This window comes from Bubalus kerabau, chromosome 7 (assembly GCF_029407905.1).
Source record: "Bubalus kerabau isolate K-KA32 ecotype Philippines breed swamp buffalo chromosome 7, PCC_UOA_SB_1v2, whole genome shotgun sequence".
In the NCBI taxonomy this organism is placed as follows: Eukaryota; Metazoa; Chordata; class Mammalia; order Artiodactyla; family Bovidae; genus Bubalus; species Bubalus kerabau.
The window spans coordinates 23,634,852-23,659,841 of NC_073630.1; positions in this window are offsets into that span (position 1 = coordinate 23,634,852).

The following is a 24,990-nucleotide window of genomic DNA, read 5'->3' on the forward strand; positions in this document are numbered from 1 at the left end:
TTACCTGAGAGAGACAGACTCACCCCAGATATGTATTTTTATTATCTGAAGTTGAACTGATTTGGGACCTTTAATTACATCTGAAAAACCTTTCACGTTCCCATATTCTGCCATGTCAAAATTCCTACCTACACACATTGGGGAAAATAGTTAACACCAAGTGTGGCCACCAGGGGGCAGGAATCACAGTGCTGCCTTAGAATTAATGTTCACCACCAAATGCTTATATTTAATATAACAAACTATTGAAAGCTAGTTCCAGGTACCAGTGGGACCTTCCCACACAGACCTGATCTTTGCATGTTAATAAGAACAGTACTGAGAGAAGACTCCTTTCCTTGAGATATCCATAATGCTTCTCCATAAATGTGTGTTAGTCGCTTGTGTCCAACTCTTTGTAACCCCGTGGACTGTAGCCCGCCAGGCTCCCCTGGCCATGGAATTCTCCAGGGAAGAATACTTGAGTGGATAGTCATTCCCTTCTACAGGGGATCTGCCCAACCCAGGGATCAAACCCAGGTCTCCTGCATTGCAGGCAGATTACCATCTGAGCCACCAAGGAAGCCCAATGCTTCTCCATACTACAGATTTATTCCATTTTTTATATCATCCACCAAGAAATGACTGCTCTGTGTTCCTTTGATATGTTTCAGGAAATTGTAATATCTCCCTTAGTATTTTCTGGTTCTTTGCCAACTGCATCTGCTTTTACATTTGTGTTAGCTAAGTGTTTTTCCCCAACATCACAGTCCCTTAGTATAGCTATACATTCGGCATTGAAAACCAAGACAGTGGACCCAAAAGAGTGGTGTGAATAATATTCTATCAGTATGACTTTCTTGAACTCTGTAAGTTTCCAATATATTTGCCTGTGTGGGATTCCTCTGAATTATGCTGACCCAACATGTCAGTATCCAACACTGTTCACAATGATACTCGAAACAACCAAAAATTTCAGAAAACTAAAATTTCATCTTCTAATTTTTAAATCACTCATTACTTTCCTGATAATCAAAGTAGCATTTTTAAACCCTATTTAAAGTGCTCCGTACAATTTTTTAGAGTAGCAGTGAAAAGCCATTGGAATATTTTAAGCAGAAAAGTTCATTGTGACTGCAGAACAAAGAACGGATTATAGAGAGGCAAGAGCAGAGCGTCATGGGGCTAGTGTGGTATTCACAAAGTAATGGTGACTTGGATTAGGGTGATAATTCAGGAGATAAAAAGGTTTATTTTTATACATATTTTGGTAGTAGTTTCAACAGTGTTTGATATGGAAGTAAGAAAAAGAGAATATGAGTAAGTGTAGAAATTTTTAACTTGAAGTTTGGGGATGTTGGAGAAGGCAGATGAGGGGAAGGTTTGGTGGATTACATGACATTGGTCAAGTCAATTCGTCTAATTCTGGAGACTTCCTTGGCGGTCCAGTAGTTAAGACTGCATGCTTCCCATGCAGAGGGCAAGGGTTTGCTCCCTAGTCAGGGAAATTTGATCCCACAGGCCACAAGGCACGGTCAAAAAAGAAAAATCCAATTCTCAGTTTCCTTGTGAAATGGAACCAACAGAAGTAGCATCTCATTGGGTAGTTTTGAAGATTAAATAAGTAATACTTGTGAAACACTGAAACTTGGTAAATGCTCAACAAGCCTTGAATTATCATCACTTTTAGTCAGTACTTATCTTGAAATACAATAAATAAGTAAAGCTGAATTCAGTATCATTAGGGACATTACAGTTGAGGTGATAATAGTTCTCTTTGTGACAAATATGGAAGTTAAAATTTTATTTTAAAATAATTTTTGGATTATGTGTCTAAAGTCCTTTAATCCATAGGGATCTGTATCACATTTTGACAGTTAAGCTTTCGACACTTATTAAGTTACCTGTGAATTTAGAATAGTTCGAGAAAAGGTTCCTGATATTTTTGTTCATCTCGTAAAAAAAAACAAAAAAACAAAAAAAAAAACCTACTGAATGCTAGTCCAAGTCTTCAAAATAGACTAAGGGTGTAGGATAGGGATTCAGCATCCATTTTCATCCCTTTCTAAGAAGACGCTGTATTTAAGGTCCCGGGAGGCTGTGGCGTACATTTGTCAGGCTCTCCAACAGGAAAAAGCTCCGTGTGATATATGTTCCACCGGTGAGATAGTCTCAGGGGAGATATGGAAGATGCAGAAGAGAGAGCCTCTCCCTCTCCAGCTGTGGAGGCTGGCCAAGAAGTCGGACCCCTGGTGTCGGTGTTGGTGGCCAATGGGATCTGTATTCGAGGGTCTGGTCACCAGCTTCGAGACTGAGGCACTAGTATGGCGTCAGTGATGGTAACAAGCACAGCTTCCTGACTTCTGGATCCTAGTGACAGGAGTGTGAACCTAAGCCAACTTTAGCTCTTTGAAAGGCGTTATAATATATTCATTCCTTGTCTTAAATTCCTTTTTGATTTAAATATCTAGAATGGTTTCTGTTCCCTAAATGGAACTCTGACTGGAACACTGAGTCACATTGAGTCAAATTTAACTCTGTTTTTCACTAGTTTTTATCTGATAACATTTTTCATGACTACAGTTTCCAATTTATTGACCCTGTCGCCCAATTTTCATTTCAGTCACTCAATCCACATTTTAGGCTCTTATTTGGTGTTCATTAAATAAATGTTATGAGGTCATCATCTGGGTTATCTGATTCATAAAATAATAACTAATTCCTCCTCCAACTGTCAAATCAATCTAATACAATATTATCAAATTACTCAGAAATATATAATCAATATAAAATCCTTTGAACTTTATATAATCTAAGCTTATCTATAATACCTTACAGCATAATTTTAGTAAATTTGATTGCCAATATTACTACAGGTGCAACCAAATCTTTATTCATTGACTACCTAGTTATGGAATTTATATTTCTCTTTATTTCTTAAGAATATTTAGTTAAATCAAATGACCTTTATTGAACTCATTTTTCATCAAAATCTAAAAATACCAAGTTACAAATTCAGGAAGAATTTCACTTACATCTACAATCAAGGCATCAGCATTAAATGATTCACTGGTTAGTTCTTGTTTTGTTAGTTCTCTTTACATAAAAATTTTAGATTGTGTTGAATATGATTATTTCCTCTTCAAATATGTTCAAACCCTCATTATTCATAACCTTATAATCTGACTTTAACCATACTTTGAAGGTCCAGATTGCAGAAAAACAAACTTTAGAAAGCCTGGCACCAAATGAAACATTTATTAGATCTGTGGCTGGATCTGATTTAAAAAATAGTGGATACACAAAGGTAAAAATAAAAGATTTTTAAAAGTCAATGATTTAAATACTAATAGGTGTCCCAGATTAGTTCGAGTCTCAATATCATCTGCTCAGATCTATTTTGCTTCCCAGGCCGTGAGACTGAGCGAGTAAAGTGATCCTGACAGCAGCACTTAAAGGAGAGCCCTATCCATCACACGCAGTGGTCCACAGAGGAAACTCGGGATAGCCTTTTGATCCATTTCGTTTACCTTGGAACTAAATACCAGGATTTTCTTGAGATCAATGGCCATTATAGATTTGCTAAAGACACAATAGAAAGCTGGGAATAAGCTCTTCTTGAAACGATGACAGTCACCCAACAGTCCCTGAGCACCTTGGTTTGATGTCCTTGGAGGAAAGGGCATGACCTTATCAGTGTTACCAGAAAAATATGACTCTGATCTTTTGGCACAACATTTTACATCTTTGTTCTCCACAGAGAGGGGATAGTGCCAGACTGGGCACTGTGTTCATCATCTCTTACTGAAAATGCATTTAACTTTTGCCTTTAAGCTGTCTGTATTCTTCTTTAACCAGCAAAATCCCCTCTCTCACACAGATTTACTACATGAAGAATCCTTTGATCTTCACTAAATCTGTCCATTATGGGAGGGTTTTTTTGGATTGTTCTCAACTGTACCCATACAAATTTACCCACCCAGTGCATGCTAGGCATGGTGGTACAATGGAATATTAGTATTTGACCAATATTAGCATTTGATTTTTAACATATTTTTGAAAACAGTCTCCTTCCACTAGTATCAGCCACCAACACAAGGCACAGATAACACAGTCAGAGTTGGTAATTTTTAAATGGCACTTTATCAATTGCCTATTCTCCATTAAAAAAAAAGACTGCATAGAAAACAACCATAAAGCCCCCTTATCATTCACTGTGAACCTTACTTAACTCAAAAGTATGTAGGTGGCTCTGCTGATCTCTACAGGGTTCGCTCACATATCTGGGGGTCAGCTGCCTGCTCTAATCTGGGATGGCCTGGGCTAGCACTTCACAACGTGGCTCCTCCCTGAGTGCTGTCTACCTGCAGCATAGCCCCAGCACAGTCTTAGAGCAACTGCAGGCGACAGGAGAGAGATGACAATTGCATGAGTACTTTTCCTGTTGTTTCAAGCTTCTGTTGTTGCCACTTTTACAGCATATCACTGCCCAGAGTAAGTCACATGGTGGACCCAAAGTCAATACAGGAGAGAATAAAAAATTGTATGGTAAAGGACAAAGAAAGAAGATGAAAACACTAATTCAAAAGGATACACGCACCCCAATATTCAGTGCAGCATTATTTACAATAGCCAAGATGCAGAAGCAAACCAAATGTCCATTGACAGAGAAATGGATGAAGAAGATGTGGTACATATATACAATGGAATATTAGCCATCAAAAATGAAATTTTGCCATTTGCAATAATGTGGATGGACCTAGATGATATTATGCTCAGTGAAGTGAGTCAGACAGAGATAGACAAATATTATATTCTATCACTTACACATGGAATCTAAAAAATAAAACAAATGAATAAAATAAAACAGAAACATAGTCACAGATAGAGAGAACAAACTAATGGTTCCCGGTGAGCAGAGGGAATGGGAGAGGGACAAGATAGGTGTAGGGCATTAAGAGGTACGAACTATTATGTTTAAAAACAAATTAACTACCAGAATACATTGTATAGCTCAGCAAATATAGCTAATATTTTATAATAACCTTAAATGGATAATAATCTATAAAACTATCAAGTCACTATGTTACATACTTGAAACTAATATTGTAAATCAAATATAATTTTTGAAAAGAGGTGGATATATGGAGGGGTGAAAAAAATCAGGCTTCTTAATACAATAAGTCTACCAGAGATACTTCTTAACATCAGTTTATCGCATGAAAATCTACACAAAACCAAAAAGAAAAGTTATATTATTAAAGTAGCAAAACCCAAACTAAAATGAGAAGGACACATTGGGAGCAACACTGATACTTGTATCTCTAATGTTAAACACATTCAAATCTATAGGAAAGCACCAAAATTCCAATGGTAAGTTCTCAAAGGACAGCAACACAGAGGTCATGTAAGTAATGCAAGTAGGGAAGAAATACAGAGAACTAATGTGTATCCTCATTTGTGATCAAAGACATCAATTAATCACACTAGGACCACAGCCTTGTCTAACTCAATGAAACTAAGCCATGCCCGTGGGGCAACCCAAGACGGGCAGGTCATGGTGGAGAGATCTGACAGAATGTGGTCCACTGGAGAAGGGAATGGCAAACCACTTCAGTATTCTTGCCTTGAGAACCCCATGAACAGTATAAAAAGGCAAAATGATAGGATACTGAAAGAGAAACTCCCCAGGTCAGTAGGTGCCCAATATGCTACTGGAGATCAGTGGAGAAATAACTCCAGAAAGAATGAAGGGATGGAGCCAAAGCAAAAAGAATACCCAGCTGTGGATGTGACTGGTGATAGAAGCAAAGGTCTGATGCTGTAAAGAGCAATATTGCATAGGAACCTGGAATGTCAGGTCCATGAAGCAAGGCAAATTGGAAGTGGTCAAACAAGAGATGGCAAAAGTGAATGTCAACATTCTAGGAATCAGCGAACTGAAATGGACTGGAATGGGTGGATTTAACTCAGATGACCATTATATCTACTACTGCAGGCAGGAATCCCTCAAAAGAAATGGAGTGGCCATCATGGTCAACAAAAGAGTCCAAAACGCAGTACTTGGATGTAATCTCAAAAATGACAGAATGATCTCTGTTCGTTTCCAAGGCAAACCATTCAATATCACAGTAATCCAAGTCTATGCCCCAACCAGTAATGCTGAAGAAGCTGAAGTTGAATGGTTCTATGAAGACCTACAAGACCTTTTAGAACCAACACCCCATAAAAATGTCCTTTTCATTATAGGGGACTGGAATGCAAAAGTAGGAAGTCAAGATACATCTGGAGTAACAGGCAAATTTGGCCTTGGAATATGGAATGAAGCAGGGCAAAGACTAATAGAGTTTTGCCAAGAAAATGCACTGGTCATAACAAACACCCTCTTCCAACAACACAAGACAAGACTCTATACATGGACATCACCAGATGGTCAACACTGAAATCAGATTGATTATTTTCTTTGCAGCCAAAGATGGAGAAGCTCTATACAGTTAGCAAAAACAAGACCAGGAGCTGACTGTGGCTCAGATCATGAACTCCTTATTGCCAAATTCAGACTTAAATTGAAGAAAGTAGGGAAAACCACTAGACCATTCAGGTATGACCTAAATCAAATCCCTTATGATTATACAGTGGAAGTGAGAAATAGATTTAAGGGCCTAGATCTGATAGATAGAGTGCCTGATGAACTATGGAATGAGGTTCGTGACATGGTGCAGGAGACAAGGATCAAGACCATCCCCATGGAAAAGAAATGCAAAAAAGCAAAATGGCTCTCTGGGGAGGCCTTACAAAGAGCTGTGAAAAGAAGAGAAGCGAAAAGCAAAGGAGAAAAGGAAAGATATAAACATCTGAATGCAGAATTCCAAAGAATAGCAAGAAGAGATAAGAAAGCCTTCTTCAGTGATCAGTGCAAAGAAATAGAGGAAAACCACAGAATGGGAAAGACTAGAGATCTCTTCAAGAAAATTAGAGATACCAAGGGAACATTTCATGCAAAGATGGGCTCGATAAAGGACAGAAATTGTATGGACCTAACAGAAGCAGTGGATATTAAGAAGAGGTGGCAAGAATACACAGAAGAACTGTACAAAAAAGATCTTCACGACCCAGATAATTACGATGGTGTGATCACTCACCTAGAGCCAGACATCCTGGAATGTGAAGTCAAGTGGGCCTTAGAAAGCATCACTACAAACAAAGCTAGTGGAGGTAATGGAATTCCAGTTGAGCTATTCCAAATCCTGAAAGATGATGCTGTGAAAGTGCTGCCCTCAATATGCCAGCAAATTTGGAAAACTCAGCAGTGGGCACAGGACTGGAAAAGGTCAGTTTTCATTCCAATCCCAAAGAAAGGCAATGCCAAAGAATGCTCAAACTACCACACAATTGCACTCATCTCACACTCTAGTAAAGTAATGCTCAAAATTCTCCAAGCCAGGCTTCAGCAATATGTGAACCGTGAACTTCCTGATGTTCAAGCTGGTTTTAGAAAAGGCAGAGGAACCAGAGATCAAATTGCCAACATCCCCTGGATCATCGAAAAAGCAAGAGAGTTCCAGAAAAAGATCTATTTCTGCTTTATTGACTATGCCAAAGCCTTTGACTGTGTGGATCACAATAAACTGTGGAAAATTCTGAAAGAGATGGGAATACCAGACCACCTGACCTGCCTCTTGAGAAATTTGTATGCAGGTCAGGAAGCAACAGTTAGAACTGGACATGGAACAACAGACTGGTTCCAAATAGGAAAAGGAGTTCGTCAAGGCTGTATATTGTCACCCTGTTTATTTAACTTCTATGCAGAGTACATCATGAGAAATGCTGGGCTGGATGAAGCACAAACTGGAATCAAGATTTCCGGGACAAATATCAATAACCTCAGATATGCAGATGACACCACCCTTATGGCAGAAAGTGAAGAGGAACTCAAAAGCCTCTTGATGAAAGTGAAAGTGGAGAGTGAAAAAGTTGGCTTAAAGCTCAACATTCAGAAAACGAAGATCATGGCATCCGGTCCCACCACTTCATGGCAAATAGATGGGGAAACAGTGGAAACAGTGTCAGACTTTATTTTGGGGGGCTCCAAAATCACTGCAGATGGTGACTGCAGCCATGAAATTAAAAGAGGCTTACTCCTTGGAAGGAAAGTTATGACCAACCTAGATAGCATATTCAAAAGCAGAGACATTACTTTGCCAACAAAGGTTCGTCTAGTCAAGGTTATGGTTTTTCCTGTGGTCATGTATGGATATGAGATTTGGACTGTGAAGAAGGCTGAGCGCCGAAGAATTGATGCCTTTGAACTGTGGTGTTGGAGAAGACTCTTGAGAGTCCCTTGGACTGCAAGGAGATCCAACCAGTCCATTCTGAAGGAGATCAGCCCTGGGTGTTCTTTGGAAGGAATGATGCTAAGGCTGAAACTCCAGCACTTTGGCCACCTCATGGGAAGAGTTGACTCATTGGAAAAGACTCTGATGCTGGGAGGGATTGGGGGCAAGAGGAGAAGGGGACGACAGAGGATGAGATGGCTTGATGGCATCACTGACTCCATGGACATGAGTCTCAGTGAACTCCGGGATTTGGTGATGGATAGGGAGGCCTGGCGTGCTGCAATTCATGGGGTCACAAAGAGTCGGACACGACTGAGCGACTGACCTGATCTGATCTGATCTGAAGGTAGAATTTACAATTAGTATATTGCCCCCCCCAATAAAAAGCCTAATCTTTCTTATTTATGAACTTCAGGATCTTTCTAATCCCTAAGAAATGGAGCATTTTAATATGGTGCCATAGATCTTTCCTCCCATGAGCAAACATTTGTTCTGTTGGGCTCTCCAATATCTGAAATTCCCACCCCTCTTCCTATTAGACTGCCATCATTCTTTTTAGAAAACTTCCCAATTGACTATATTTTTCACAAGAAAATTCCAGTTTTCTCACTCCCACTGCAGCCTCCCACTTCATAAGCTAAGTGTGGTAGACTCATCCTCAATTTTCCCTTGGCACAGTTCCTACATTCTCTCCATCACTCATCCTGGGCTGCAGATTCAGCAGCTGAGGTCAAAGTAATTCTCATACACGATAGAGGTCAAACTGTTCTTATGGCATGACCTTGGCTGCAATTCTGCCTGCCCATCCCTCAGAGGACCCCTACTTCCTGTCCTTTCTCCTAGTTCAGTCCTCTAGGGTCCCATTTATTATGTCATTTCCCAACCTCTGAGATGGAGATAAATACCCATAATAAATATCCATTTGCTCAGATGGCCGGGGTTGTTTTTGTGCTCATAACCAACACTCTAGTCTGGAGAAATTGAAATACAGAGATTTCAGTTGGATATATCCCCCTAAAAGATACAGTGTTCCATCTCCAGGGCCTGTGAGTGGGACCTGATTTGGAAAGAGTCTTTGCAGAAGCTATAAATATAAGATGAGGTCCTACTGGCATAGGGTGGGCCCTTAATCCAAGAAGATTGATGTCCTTTTAGAAAGAGGAGAGACACTCCTCTGCCACAGGGAGAGAACACTCTGTGAAGACACATGCAATCGAGGGAAGAGCATATCATGCTGCAGCTCCAAGCCCAGAGCTTCTGAGGATCACTGCCAAACCACCAAAGACAGGAGGAGCCAAGGAAACATCTCTGAGAGGTTTCCAAGGGAACATGGCCCCAGCAACATCTTCGTCTCAAGCTTCTGACCTTCAGAATTCTAAGACAATGCTTTTCTGTTGATTTAAGTCCCCAGTCTGTGGTACTGTGTTACAGCATCACTGGGAAATATATGATTTAACCTATTACCTTCTCCGATTTAACTTATTACCAATGATAATTATGAACCACTTATCATGGAAACATATATTACCATATGGAAAATAGACAGCCAATGGGAATTTTCTGTATGACTCAGGAAACACAAACCAGGGTTGGGGAACAACCTAGAGGGGTGGGGTGGGGAGGGAGGTGGGAGAGAAGTTCAAGTGGGAGAGGACATGGGTCAACCTATGACAGATTCATGATGATGTTTGGTAGAAACCAATGCAATACTGTAAAGCAATCATCCTTCAATTAAAAATGACCAAATTTTTAAAAATTATGAACCACTTATCATGTAAGAAGCTCATTATATATCTGTAACATATATCTTTTCCTAGATAACTGCTTGTATGATGTTTTTCATCCACCAAACCCAAACTTTTGTATATACTAAACATATAAATAAGAACCCAATTAGTAGACAGGACCACACAAATGAACAGGAACCACAAGACAGAGTGAGATTACCCTAAGAAACTAAGTAGTTTCTACATTATCCTCTTCTCCCCAATACTTTACTTACCTTGTTACCAACTAATGAGTAAAATGTCCCTCCGATCATCAATCAGGTGACTTTTTGAATATGTTCACTCACTAAGTTGTGTCGAACTCTTTGCAACCCCGTGGACTGCAGCACTCCAGGCTTCCCTGTCCTTCACTATCTTCTGAAGTTTGCTCAAATTCATGTCCATTGAGTTGGTGATGCTATCAAACTTTTTGAATACCATATAAATATTTACCAAAATAAATTGAGTGTTTGACAGACCAAGAATCATGTACTATGTAGTAACACAAGAGTTCTAGGAGATCTGGATTTTCACCAAACCAAAGCATCATATCATTTCATCATAACCAAAGCATCACCAACCCTGAAATGTATATGAATAGGAAAACTAGGTATGACATGTCTTCAGTTATATTCATGGTCAATATCCTATAAAATGATTAAGATAAGTAAGATGGAAGGACATTAAAACAGAATGGACATGGAGATATTCACTGAGTATGTCCAGAAGATCTTAAACACTGACTGTGTTACCGGTTGGATAGACAACAGTCAGGGTAATTAAAGTGAGCAATGGTAAGATTTTTAAATTTTCTTAAAGTTTTATTATATTTGACAAAGTTCAATTTGCCTGCAGTTTACTGGGCAAACACAGATGTGTGTTATAGGTATTACACTGGTTTTTTTATTTTCTGCTGAGATTTTCATTATACATTAGCTTCTCAGTCATTTCAAAATTCCTCGAATTTCTTTCTGATGCTGTCATTTCATTTAGCAACTGGATAGAAGCAGATGAAAGTATTTCTTGGTCTTAAATTAGAGTTGGCCATGACAAATGTTCCTGCAAAAATATAGGATGAATCCCACACATTTATCACGGCATCTGGGCCATGTTTGTTTCTGTAGGACAGAGGAGAGGGTAGAAAGGATTCTTATGTTGGTAAACTTAAAGTCTAAGAATTACACTTGCCATCTGGGATTGCTTTGACGAAGATACTGGCCTGTTCTTCCCACTTAATTGCCAGAATGAAGTATCATCCTGCAAAGACAATGATTTTCATGATCAAGACTTAAGGAAAGCCAATAAGAAAAAAACACTTTGATTTAAAGGTGGTTGGATTTTTTACTGTGACATTCAACAAGCTTCTCAAGTTTTGAGCAAAAATTTCATGCACACATTTAGCCTATACAAACAAGAAGAAGTTACATAAACCCCACATAATTAAAGCAATTTATATAGGGCATAAACTTCATGATGTTTTACAGTCAACTTGTAAGTAAAGAAGTCAACTAACAGAAATAACTTCTCTCAGCAAAAACACTTATGTGGTTTGCAGAGTTCCAAAATACCAGTCTTTAAATATGTACTATTCCACCAAGTGCCGAAAGAACAGCAAACTAAATACAGTAAAAGATGGCCTCAATTTAGAGATTTTGGTAAGGAAGGAAAATGAAGACCTATTTTTATATGTGCTATCGTAAAGAATCAACTTAATTTCTCCAGCACTGTAATTTCATTAACTCCATTAGGGAATACAATTTCGAATGAAAAGCTTAGGTTCACCTAAAACTACTGAACAATTAACTCAATGCTAATACTTCTGGTAATAAATCTATTGCATTCCAGATATACTCAAACTTTTCCACTGCAGGATCTTCCTTGTTTTATAATAGAAATTGTGTACTTTTCAGGCCAGATGGGCAACTAAGAAGCATGCTAAGTGGCTGCCTGAGGTCATAATTGGAATAAGGACTCGGAAATGCTGCCCCTTATGGAAATAACACTAAATCGGGTTCCTTCCTATTAGCTGTGTATCTGAGTAAACCTTAGCAGTAGACCCACATTAGAGCCCTTTATTGAGCTGATGTCCACCAGCAATATTTCAGGGAACATGCTGTCAATCCCCAAGATTGCTTTGACAGAATTATTACAACAGTGAACATTTGCCCTGAGCACCAACTTGACACAATCCTTTGACAAGCAGTTTCACTCATGCAGTGAAGAGAACAGATATATATGATTCTCGCCTAATTGACTTAGTGGTAGCTTGATTTAGAAATGATATGGATAGGAGGGAGGAGCCAAGATGGCGGAGGAGTAGGACGGGGAGAACACTTTCTCCCCCACAAATTCATCAAAAGAGCATTTAAACATCGAGTAAATTCCACAAAACAACTTCCGAATGCCGGCAGAGGACATCAGGCACCCAGAAAAGCAGCCCAACTCTTCGAAAGGAGGTAGGAAAAAATATAAAAGACAAAAAAAGAGACAAAAGAGGGAGGGACGGAGTTCCGTCCCGGGAAGGGAGTCTTAAAAAGAGAGAAGTTTCCAAACACCAGGAAACCCTCTCACTGCCGAATCTGTGCCGAGCTTTGGAAGCACAGAGGGCAACATAAAAGGGAGGGGAAAAAAAAAAATAAACAATTAAAAATCGCGGATTGTGAGCCCTACGGGAACTCCCCCAGCGGAGAAGCAGCGCAGACGCCTGCACACGGCATTAGCAAGCGGGGGCTGGGCAGGGAAGTGCGGCACGGGCTGTGTCCCTTAGAGTAAGAATCGGGCCGAATGTCCTGAGCGCTATCTGAGCGAAATAATTTGGGCTAGCAAACCAGACTGTGGGATATCTACCACGCGAAAAGCCAGCCCTAACCTAAGACACCGCCAGGCCCGCGCACAGAACAAAGGACTGAACAGAGATAGCCGGCTGCAGACCTCCCCCTCCGGTGACAGGCAACCAGAGCCGGAAGGGGGCAATCGCAGCCCCAGAGAGACACTATCTATAAAACTGTAAGCAGGCTTCTTTGCTAACTAAAACTTCTTGGGGGTCTGGACGGTCAACATCTGCCTGAGAAGGTGCGCCGGTTTTACACCCAGATAACCGAGTGGCGGGGAGGCGATAAGTCGCAGCATTGGCGCCCGCCAAGCACCTCATCGCCTGAGCTGCTCGACCTGGGAAGAACACAAAACGCAGGCCCAACCGAGTCTGCGCCTCTGAGGACTACCCGAGTGCCTGAACCTGAGCGGCTTGGACCTGGGAGCTCAGTCCAGGGCCGGCCTCTGATTGTTCCCGGCAGAACAACCTAGAGCCCAAGCAGTGTGGGCAGGGAGGTTACACGCGCCGTGAGCGGGGGCAGACCCAGTGTGGCCGAGGCACTTCGAGCGCACGCCAGTGTTATCTGTTTGCAGCATCCCTCCCTCCCTCCACACAGCGCGGCTGAACAAGTGAGCCTAAATTAAAAAAAAAAAAAAAAAAAAAAAAAAAAATAGGGTCCTCCACCGTCCCCTTTGTGTCAGGGCGGGAACCAGACACTGAAGAGACCAGCAAACAGAAGAAGCTCTAACAGAGGGAAACGCCTTGGAAGCTACAGGCCATAGATTAAAACCCTGTGGTTACTACGGATTACATAGGAAGGGGCCTATAGATCTTGAGAAATATAAGTCGGACTAAGGAACTGCCAAAAATGAACTGAACCCACAATACTCACAACAAAACCAGAGAAAGACCTAGATATATTTTTACTATTTTTACGATCAATCTTTCTTTCTTTCTTTTTTTTTTTTTAATTAAAAAAAAAATTTTTTTAAGTCCTCTATTGTCCTTTAATTTTCACTTTTATAACTATTACTTTGCAAAAAAAAAAAAAAGACCCTATTTTTTTTTTTTTTTTTTTTTTTTTCTTCTTCAGCAAACCTCATATATATATTTTATAATTTTTTGACCGTGGTTTTTTTTTTTTTTTTCTTTTTTTCTTTTTTCTTTTTCTTCTTTTCTTTAACATTGCATTTTTGAAATTCCAAACTCTACTCTAGATTTTTAATTTTAGCCTTTTGATATATGTTATCAATTTTGTACCTATAGTTTTTTTCATAATTGCTGTGACTTTTTTTTTTTTTTTCCTCTGTTTCTTTCTCTTCTTCTTTTATATAACATCGTATATCTGCAATTCCAAACTCTACTCAAGATTTTTAATTTATGCTTTTTGGTATTTGATATCAATTTTGTACCTGTATTTTCTTTATAATTTTTGCGACATTGTTTTTGTTGGTTTGTTTGTTTTCTCTCTTTATTTTTCTTCTTCTTCTTTTTTTTTTTTTTTTTTTTTTTTCTTAACGTTGTATTTTTGAAATTCCAAACTCTACTCTGGATTTTTAATTTTTGCTGTTTGGTATTAGTTATCAATTTTGTACCTGTAGTTTCTTTATTACTTTCACGACCTTGTTTGTTTTTCTTTGTTCGTTTTTTCTCTCATTCTTTTCCTTCTCCTTTTCATTAACATCGCATTTTTGAAATTCCAAACTCTACTCTAATTTCTAATTTTTGTTTTTATGTATTTGTTACCAATTTTGTACCTTTAAGAACCCAATCTTCAGGACCCATTTTTCACTAGTGTACGAGATTACTGGCTTGACTGCTCTCTCTCCCTTTGGACTCTCCATTTTCTCCACCAGGTCACCTGTATCTCCTCCCTAACCCCTCTCTACTCTACCCAACTCTGTGAATTTCTGTGTGTTCCAGACGGTGGAGAACACTTAAGGAACTGATTACTGGCTGGATCTGTCTCCCGCCTTTTCATTTCCCCCTTTTATCCTTCTGGCCACCTCTGTCTCCTGCCTCCTTCTTCTCTTCCCTGTATAACTCCGTGAACATCTCTGAGTGGTCCAGTTGTGGAGTGCACATAAGGAAGTGACTACTGGCTAGCCCACTCTCTCCACTATTGATTCCACCTCATCTCATTTGGGTCACCTCTAACTCCCTCCTCCCTCTTCTCTTCTCCATGTAACGCTGTGAACCTCTCTGAGTGACCCTCACAGTAGAGAAACTTTTCATCTTTAACGTAGATGTTTTATCAGTGGTGCTGGATAGAAGGAGAAGTTTTGAAACTACTGTAAAATTAAGACCGATAACTGGAAGTAGGAGGCTTAAGTCCAATCCCTGACTCCAGGGAACTCCTGACTCCAAGGAACATTAATTGACAGGAGCTCATCAAACGCCTCCATACCGACACTGAAACCAAGCACCACACAAGGGCCAACAAGTTCCAGGGAAAGACATAACAAGCAAATTCTCCAGCAACAAAGGAACACAGCCCTGAGCTTCAAGATACAGGCTGCCCAAAGTCACCCCAAAACCATAGACATCTCATAACTCATTACTGGACATTTCATTACACTCCAGAGAGAAGAAATACAGCTCCATCCACCAGAACATCGACACAAGCTTCCCTAACCAGGAAACCTTGACAAGCCACCTGTACAAACCCACACACAGCGAGGAAACGCCACAATAAAGAGAACTCCACAAACTGCCAGAATACAGAAAGGACACCCCAAACTCAGCAATTTAAACAAGATGAAGAGACAGAGGAATAGCCAGCAGATAAAGGAACAGGATAAATGCCCACCAAACCAAACCAAAGAGGAAGAGATAGGGAATCTACCTGATAAAGAATTCCGAATAATGATAGTGAAATTGATCCAAAATCTTGAAATTAAAATGGAATCACAGATAAATAGCCTGGAGGCAAGGATTGAGAAGATGCAAGAAAGGTTTAACAAGGACTTAGAAGAAATAAAAAAGAGTCAATATATAATGAATAATGCAATAAGTGAAATTAAAAACACTCTGGAGGCAACAAATAGTAGAATAACAGAGGCAGAAGATAGGATTAGTGAATTAGAAGATAGAATGGTAGAAATAAATGAATCAGAGAGGATAAAAGAAAAACGAATTAAAAGAAATGAGGACAATCTCAGAGACCTCCAGGACAATATTAAACGCTACAACATTCGAATCATAGGGGTCCCAGAAGAAGAAGACAAAAAGAAAGACCATGAGAAAATACTTGAGGAGATAATAGTTGAAAACTTCCCTAAAATGGGGAAGGAAATAATCACCCAAGTCCAAGAAACCCAGAGAGTCCCAAATAGGATAAACCCAAGGCGAAACACCCCAAGACACATAGTAATCAAATTAACAAAGATCAAACACAAAGAACAAATATTAAAAGCAGCAAGGGAAAAACAACAAATAACACACAAGGGAATTCCCATAAGGATAACAGCTGATCTTTCAATAGAAACTCTTCAAGCCAGGAGGGAATGGCAAGACATACTTAAAATGATGAAAGAAAATAATCTACAGCCCAGATTATTGTACCCAGCAAGGATCTCATTCAAGTATGAAGGAGAAATCAAAAGCTTTTCAGACAAGCAAAAGCTGAGAGAATTCTGCACCACCAAACCAGCTCTCCAACAAATACTAAAGGATATTCTCTAGACAGGAAACACAAAAATTGTGTATAAATTCGAACCCAAAACAATAAAGTAAATAGCAACGGGGTCATACTTATCAGTAATTACCTTAAACGTAAATGGGTTGAATGCCCCAACCAAAAGACAAAGACTGGCTGAATGGATACAAAAACAAGACCCCTGCATATGTTGTCTACAAGAGACCCACCTCAAAACAGGGGACACATACAGACTGAAAGTGAAGGGCTGGAAAAAGATTTTCCATGCGAATAGGGACCAAAAGAAAGCAGGAGTAGCAATACTCATATCAGATAAAATAGACTTTAAAACAAAGACTGTGAAAAGAGACAAAGATGGTCACTACATAATGATCAAAGGATCAATCCAAGAAGAAGATATAACAATTATAAATATATATGCACCCAACACGGGAGCACCGCAGTATGTAAGACAAATGCTAACAAGTATGAAAGAAGAAATTAACAATAACACAATAATAGTGGGAGACTTTAATACCCCACTCACACCTATGGATAGATCAACTAAACAGAAAATTAACAAGGAAACACAAACTTTAAACGATACAATAGACCAGTTAGACCTAATTGATATCTATAGGACATTTCATCCCAAAACAATGAATTTCACCTTCTTCTCAAGCGCACATGGAACCTTCTCCAGGATAGATCACATCCTGGGCCATAAAGCTAGCCTTGGTAAATTCAAAAAAATAGAAATCATTCCAAGCATCTTTTCTGACCACAATGCAGTAAGATTAGATCTCAATTACAGGAGAAAAACTATTAAAAAATCCAACATATGGAGGCTGAACAACACGCTGCTGAATAACCAACAAATCACAGAAGAAATCAAAAAAGAAATCAAAATTTGCATAGAAACGAATGAAAATGAAAACACAACAACCCAAAACCTGTGGGACACGGTAAAAGCAGTCCTAAGGGGAAAGTTCATAGCAATACAGGCACACCTCAAGAAACAAGAAAAAAGTCAAATAAATAACCTAACTCTACACCTAAAGCAACTAGAAAAGGAAGAAATGAAGAACCCCAGGGTTAGCAGAAGGAAAGAAATCTTAAAAATTAGAGCAGAAATAAATGCAAAAGAAACAAAAGAGACCATAGCAAAAATCAACAAAACCAAAAGCTGGTTCTTTGAAAGGATAAATAAAATTGACAAACCATTAGCCAGACTCATCAAGAAACAAAGGGAGAAAAATCAAATCAATAAAATTAGAAATGAAAATGGAGAGATCACAACAGACAACACAGAAATACAAAGGATCATAAGAGACTACTATCAACAATTATATGCCAATAAAATGGACAACGTGGAAGAAATGGACAAATTCTTAGAAAAGTACAACTTTCCAAAACTCGATCAGGAAGAAATAGAAAATCTTAACAGACCCATCACAAGCACGGAAATTGAAACTGTAATCAAAAATCTTCCAGCAAACAAAAGCCCAGGTCCAGACGGCTTCACAGCTGAATTCTACCAAAAATCTAGAGAAGAGCTAACACCTATCCTGCTCAAACTCTTCCAGAAAATTGCAGAGGATGGTAAACTTCCAAACTCATTCTATGAGGCCACCATCACCCTAATACCAAAACCTGACAAAGATCCCACAAAAAAAGAAAACTACAGGCCAATATCACTGATGAACATAGATGCAAAAATCCTTAACAAAATTCTAGCAATCAGAATCCAACAACACATTAAAAAGATCATACACCATGACCAAGTGGGCTTTATCCCAGGGATGCAAGGATTCTTCAATATCCGCAAATCAATCAATGTAATACACCACATTAACAAATTGAAAAATAAAAACCATATGATTATCTCAATAGATGCAGAGAAAGCCTTTGACAAAATTCAACATCCATTTATGATCAAAACTCTCCAGAAAGCAGGAATAGAAGGAACCTACCTCAACATAATCAAAGCTATATATGACAAACCCACAGCAAACATTATCCTCAATGGTGAAAAATTGAAAGCATTTCCTCTAAAGTCAGGAACAAGACAAGGGTGCCCACTTTCACCATTACTATTCAACATAGTTTTGGAAGTTTTGGCCACAGCAATCAGAGCAGAAAAAGAAATAAAAGGAATCCAAATTGGAAAAGAAGAAGTAAAGCTCTCACTGTTTGCAGATGACATGATCCTCTACATAGAAAACCCTAAAGACTCCACCAGAAAATTACTAGAACTAATCAATGACTATAGTAAAGTTGCAGGATATAAAATCAACACACAGAAATCCCTTGCATTCCTATACACTAATAATGAGAAAACAGAAAGAGAAATTAAGGAAACAATTCCATTTACCATTGCAACGGAAAGAATAAAATACTTAGGAATATATCTACCTAAAGAATCTAAAGACCTATATATAGAAAACTATAAAACACTGGTGAAAGAAATCAAAGAGGACACTAACAGATGGAGAAATATACCATGTTCATGGATTGGAAGAATCAATGTAGTGAAAATGAGTATACTACCCAAAGCAATCTATAGATTCAATGCAATCCCTATCAAGCTACCAACAGCATTCTTCACAGAGCTAGAACAAATAATTTCACAATTTGTATGGAAAAACAAAAAACCTCGAATAGCCAAAGCGATCTTGAGAAAGAAGAATGGAACTGGAGGAATCAACCTACCTGACTTCAGGCTCTACTACAAAGCCACAGTTATCAAGACAGTATGGTACTGGCACAAAGACAGAAATATAGATCAATGGAACAAAATAGAAAGCCCAGAGATAAATCCACGCACATATGGACACCTTATCTTCGACAAAGGAGGCAAGAATATACAATGGATTAAAGACAATCTCTTTAACAAGTGGTGCTGGGAACTCTGGTCAACCACTTGTAAAAGAATGAAACTAGAACACTTTCTAACACCATACACAAAAATAAACTCAAAATGGATTAAAGATCTAAACGTAAGACCAGAAACTATAAAACTCCTAGAGGAGAACATAGGCAAAACACTCTCTGACATACATCACAGCAGGATCCTCTATGACCCACCTCCCAGAATATTGGAAATAAAAGCAAAAATAAACAAATGGGACCTAATTAACCTTAAAAGCTTCTGCACATCAAAGGAAACTATTAGCAAGGTGAAAAGACAGCCTTCAGAATGGGAGAAGATAATAGCAAATGAAGCAACTGACAAACAACTAATCTCGAGAATATACAAGCAACTCCTACAGCTCAACTCCAGAAAAATAAATGACCCAATCAAAAAATGGGCCAAAGAACTAAATAGACATTTCTCCAAAGAAGACATAAAGATGGCTAACAAACACATGAAAAGATGCTCAACATCACTCATTATCAGAGAAATGCAAATCAAAACCACTATGAGGTACCATTTCACACCAGTCAGAATGGCTGCGATCCAAAAGTCTACAAGTAATAAATGCTGGAGAGGGTGTGGAGAAAAGGGAACCCTCTTACACTGTTGGTGGGAATGCAAACTAGTGCAGCCACTATGGAGAACAGTGTGGAGATTCCTTAAAAAACTGGAAATAGACATGCCTTATGATCCAGCAATCCCACTGCTGGGCATACACACTGAGAAAACCAGAAGGGAAAGAGACACGAGTACCCCAATGTTCATCGCAGCACTGTTTATAATAGCCAGGACATGGAAGCAACCTAGATGTCCATCAGCAGATGAATGGATAAGAAAGCTGTGGTACATATACACAATGGAGTATTATTCAGCCATTAAAAAGAATACATTTGAATCAGTTCTAATGAGGTGGATGAAACTGGAGCCTATTATACGGAGTGAAGTAAGCCAGAAAGAAAAACACCAATACAGTATACTAACGCATATATATGGAATTTAGAAAGAGGGTAACAATAACCCTGTGTACGAGACAGCAAAAGAGACACTGATGTATAGAACAGTCTTATGGACTCTGTGGGAGAGGGAGAGGGTGGGAAGATTTGGGAGAATGGCATTGAAACATGTAAATATCATGTATGAAATGAGTTGCCAGTCCAGGTTCGATGCACGATACTGGATGCTTGGGGCTGGTGCACTGGGATGACCCAGAGGGATGGAATGGGGAGGGAGGAGGGAGGAGGGTTCAGGATGGGGAACACATGTATACCTGTGGCGGATTCATTTTGATATTTGGCAAATCTAATACAGTTATGTAAAGTTTAAAAATAAAATAAAATTAAAAAAAAAAAAAAAAAAAAAAGAAAGTAATAAAATGGGTTTTTAGAATTTATGGCCTGGTTTTCTCCACAATAAATATCAATACATTCAATTCCAAAAAAAAAAAAAAAAAAAAAAAAGAAATGATATGGATAAAAGGTAGTAGTAGTATCAATAAATTTTCTGATTCTGCATCTCAGAACAGAACAACCAATTGCTTTTCAAAATCAAGTCTCATTTTTTAAAATTAACTGTACTTTTTCGATACCAATTGTGAGGACACTGATCATCTTATGGCTCACAATACTTTATTTTAAACCAAGAATTTTCATCTTTGGAAAGTATCCTTAACTCTTCATAGGAGAGTGGCCAAGTTATTTGGAAGAAATCCTGGATCTACACAACTGAGGCTTCCCCATGGCTCTGCGGGTAAAAAATCAATCTGCAGTGCAGGAGCCACGGAAGACTCAGGTTCGATCCCTGCATCAGGAAGATCCTCTGGAGGAGGAAATGGCAACCCACTCCAGTATTCTTGCCTGGAGAATTCCATGGAAAGAGGGGCCTGGCAGGCTATAGGCCATAAGATTGAAGAGAGTTGGACACAACTCAGCATGTCAACAACAACAATGTGACTATGTGCTAGCAAAAAAAAAATATATCAGAAATAGCATATATTTTACAGTTATGGCATGCAGAGTAGTTACGACTCTCTGGCAAATTTTCTTTAAGTCATACACCTCATGGAAGCAAAACAGCCCAAATGAGCAGAGCCATTTGGGTACATAAGCCAATTGCAGAATAATAAATGGAGGAGGCATACTGAAACATTTGCTAAAACTCTCAGGCCTCAACATAGGAATGGAAAGTCTGAAACTAGCAAAAATGCATGAGAAAAAAATATAAAATTGCTAGGTTTTAATAAAGAGTCAAGCCTATAATTACAGTGTGTTAGCCATGGGTGGGGGGGAGGGGCTAACGCTGAGGTCCGCCTTCAAGAGAGAACCTGGTGCAAAGAGCATGGGGTGCTGAGAGCTCAGACTCCCAGCTAGGGCATTCACACTGAGGCCATCCTGCCTGGACCACTCCCACCCTCTGCCCCCACCACCATTCCAGGCTGCTCCGAGCTGACAGGTGGGGAACTGCAAGCCACCACATGTAACCAGCGCAGGAATACTTAAACAAACAACTTTGGCTTTGGATGGCCCAGCATCCTCACCGAGACTTTCTGGGAGTAGCACGGCAGCCTTCCTCTCTTTCAACCTAATGATCCTCCTTGTTTTATCACAGTTGTTGGGCATGCAGTGCAGTCTCCATCCTCTCCTCACCTCACTTCTCCCCTTTATTTTTCACAGGCAATCCCTTCCCCTCCCCACCCACCACCCCCACCCCCCACACCCCACTGTAAATCGCTTGCATTTCTGATTCCATCACTGTGTCCACTTACTGGAGGATCTGAACTGATGCCAACAAACATATAAATTAATGTTTGTTCTGGCTTATCTTGCTGAGAGACAGAACAATAGCTGAAAATTTTTATTGAATTGTAACCATGGAGAAAAAATACCAAGAGCTCTCCCCTTTACTGAAGCATATACCATTTCCAAAGTCTTGTTTCTTTTTTAATCGGTTGCTTCCCCTTAACCCTTTCGAATAGAACCTTCCCTTTTCTTTTCCTTCCTACTGTACCCATTACTGTATCTCTCTGTCTAGCTCAGAGTAAAATACATTCTGTTGATATTGACGTAGAAGTTATATGGATGAGGAGAAAATAGACTTTTTCTAATAGACTTAAGCAATTAATACTTAAGAATAACTTCACACTAGATACACACTAGATTCTAAACTGCCATGCTTTCGTGTTTTGTGCTTTTCAGTACCGGGAGAAAGAGGTAAGTATACATTTAGAAGTGAATTTAACCTCAATATAGGAACATAAAGTCTGAAATTAGCAAATAACCTTGGCTTCAGTGGTGGTTAATGCCCCAAAGCTAAGTCATCTGATCACAACCATCAAATAAAGTCTGCATTAGGACTCATTCAGGACTGTAAATTTGCTTTTGGAAAGGACATTTGGAGGCAGTTCAATACTTCTTCAGCAATTATTTTTCAAGCTTCCATTCATTCCAGGTTTGTCTACACCATCAACCTCCCTTTCCCACACGGTTCCTGACTCTAAATTATCCATTTGCATCACTTCCATATAAACTCTTATTTTCTTTGTAAACAGAATGGAACCCGTAGGCTAATCAGACCCCCCATGATGCTGTAGACATGGAGGATGAATTTTTATTAGAAGGTTGAGTGGGAGAATAGCGAACAAGTGCCTGCTCCATCCCCTGAGTGCCATCTGCGTTCAGGCGCACAAAAAGTGCTCACCCAGGGAGCTCTCCTGCCACAGAGAAGCCCACACACTGCACCACTGACAGCTATGTGAGGAAGAGACACTAAAGCTGAGCAAAACACAGGAACTGCACATATCGGTCATCAGAAGATGCTGAGTAAGCCCCCAAGGAGCCAAAATATGAGGCTCATTTTAAGTTTTAAAATCAGCTAACTCCTCTGGCAAAAATGAGTTTTTCTTTTTTAAAGCCTACAGAATCTCTAATTCCCAATCTGTTCAGAGACTTACCTCCCTTTACAAACTAACAAAAATAGATATGCAACCAACCTCTGAAACTCAGAAGAAGAAATAGAAATTGCTGCTTTAGAGTTTCTTTGCAACTCAACATCTTGAATTATATATGAGGAAGCAAGTCACCTTTTCTATACTTTGAGAAACGCAGAGAAACAAGGTGGTCTCTGGAGTTGATCTGAGTGAGAAATCCCACCTTTCCTGACTCTAAAACAGGAAGGGTGTCCCTGACAGATAAGTGAAAAGCCTGAAGGAAATTGACTGGAGAAGTGTGTGAGCATCAGGGATGGGGCCGGGGTGGAGGCGGGTGGTGGTGGAGGGACAAAAACGAAAGAAAAAAAAAATAGGAATGGGAAATGAATGCGTTAAATCCATGCTTTTCTATACTTTGAGAAACGCAGAGAAACAAGGTGGTCTTGACATAAAAACACATTTTTTTGTTTGTTGTTGAGTCCCTCAGTCGTGTCCAATTCTTTTCGACCCCATGGACTGTAGCAATCAGGCTCTTCTGTCCATTGGATTTCCTAGGCAAGAATGATGAAGTGGGTTGCCATTTCCTACTCCAGAGTATCTTCCTTACCCAGGGATCAAAACTGCATCTCCTGCAAGTCCTCTGCATTGCAGGATTCTTTACCACTGAACCACCAAGGAAGCGTAAAAACATGTTTCAGTTCAGTCGCTTCGTCGTGATCAACTCTTTGTGACCTCACAGAGTGCAGCGCACCAGACTGTCCATCATCAACTCCCCGAGCCTACTCAAACTCATGTACATCGAATTGGTGATGCCTTCCAACCATCTCATCCTCTGTCATCCTCTTCTCCTCCTGCTTTCAATCTTTCCCAGCATCAGGAAAAAACACATTTAGATCATGCTAAAAAAAAAAAAAACTTTCACTTATAACCATCTTACTTATAAAATGATTCCAACATTCTAATAAATGTTAGTAGATTTATCTGTGACTTCAAATTTTAGACTATTCTTGTTTTAATCATTATATTGTCTAGTGTTTATTTCTTCAGAAGATTGCTGAAATACATACCAGAAAAATATTATCTTACTTTTTTTGGGGGGGGGAGGGGAATGGTCCAGAAATAAAGTCAGTGTTCAACTCCTTATTCAGTATCAACAGCAGATCTGCAATTAGAGCTCAGAACCCCTTTTTGGATTCAGATATAGTCATACGATAACTGAATAGAAAACCAAACATTAGTGACAATCATGAGCTACTTGGTTAATAGAGCAATTTCGCCCTGTGTGTGGCCTCAGTCTCTCATGCAAATTGACTGCTGGTGGCTGCTCCTCCTATTTACTGCCTCTGTCTGGCCATCAGCAGTGAAGACAGTTGGTCCCCAGCTAAGATCTCTGCAACCTAAGGCAGTACAGAGATGAATACTGATGCAAAGCTGAAAGCTTTATAGAAATTATCATTGCCAGTATTCAGTTGTTCTTTTTTTCCCCTAAATTGTTAACATATCAGAACTGAAAACTATCCTTTCCACTAAATTTGAATCTATGCTAGATGACAGTGAATTGCTTTCTGAAAAATCATACTTGGTAAGATGGTGAACAATCATTTTCTATTTGGGGGAATAA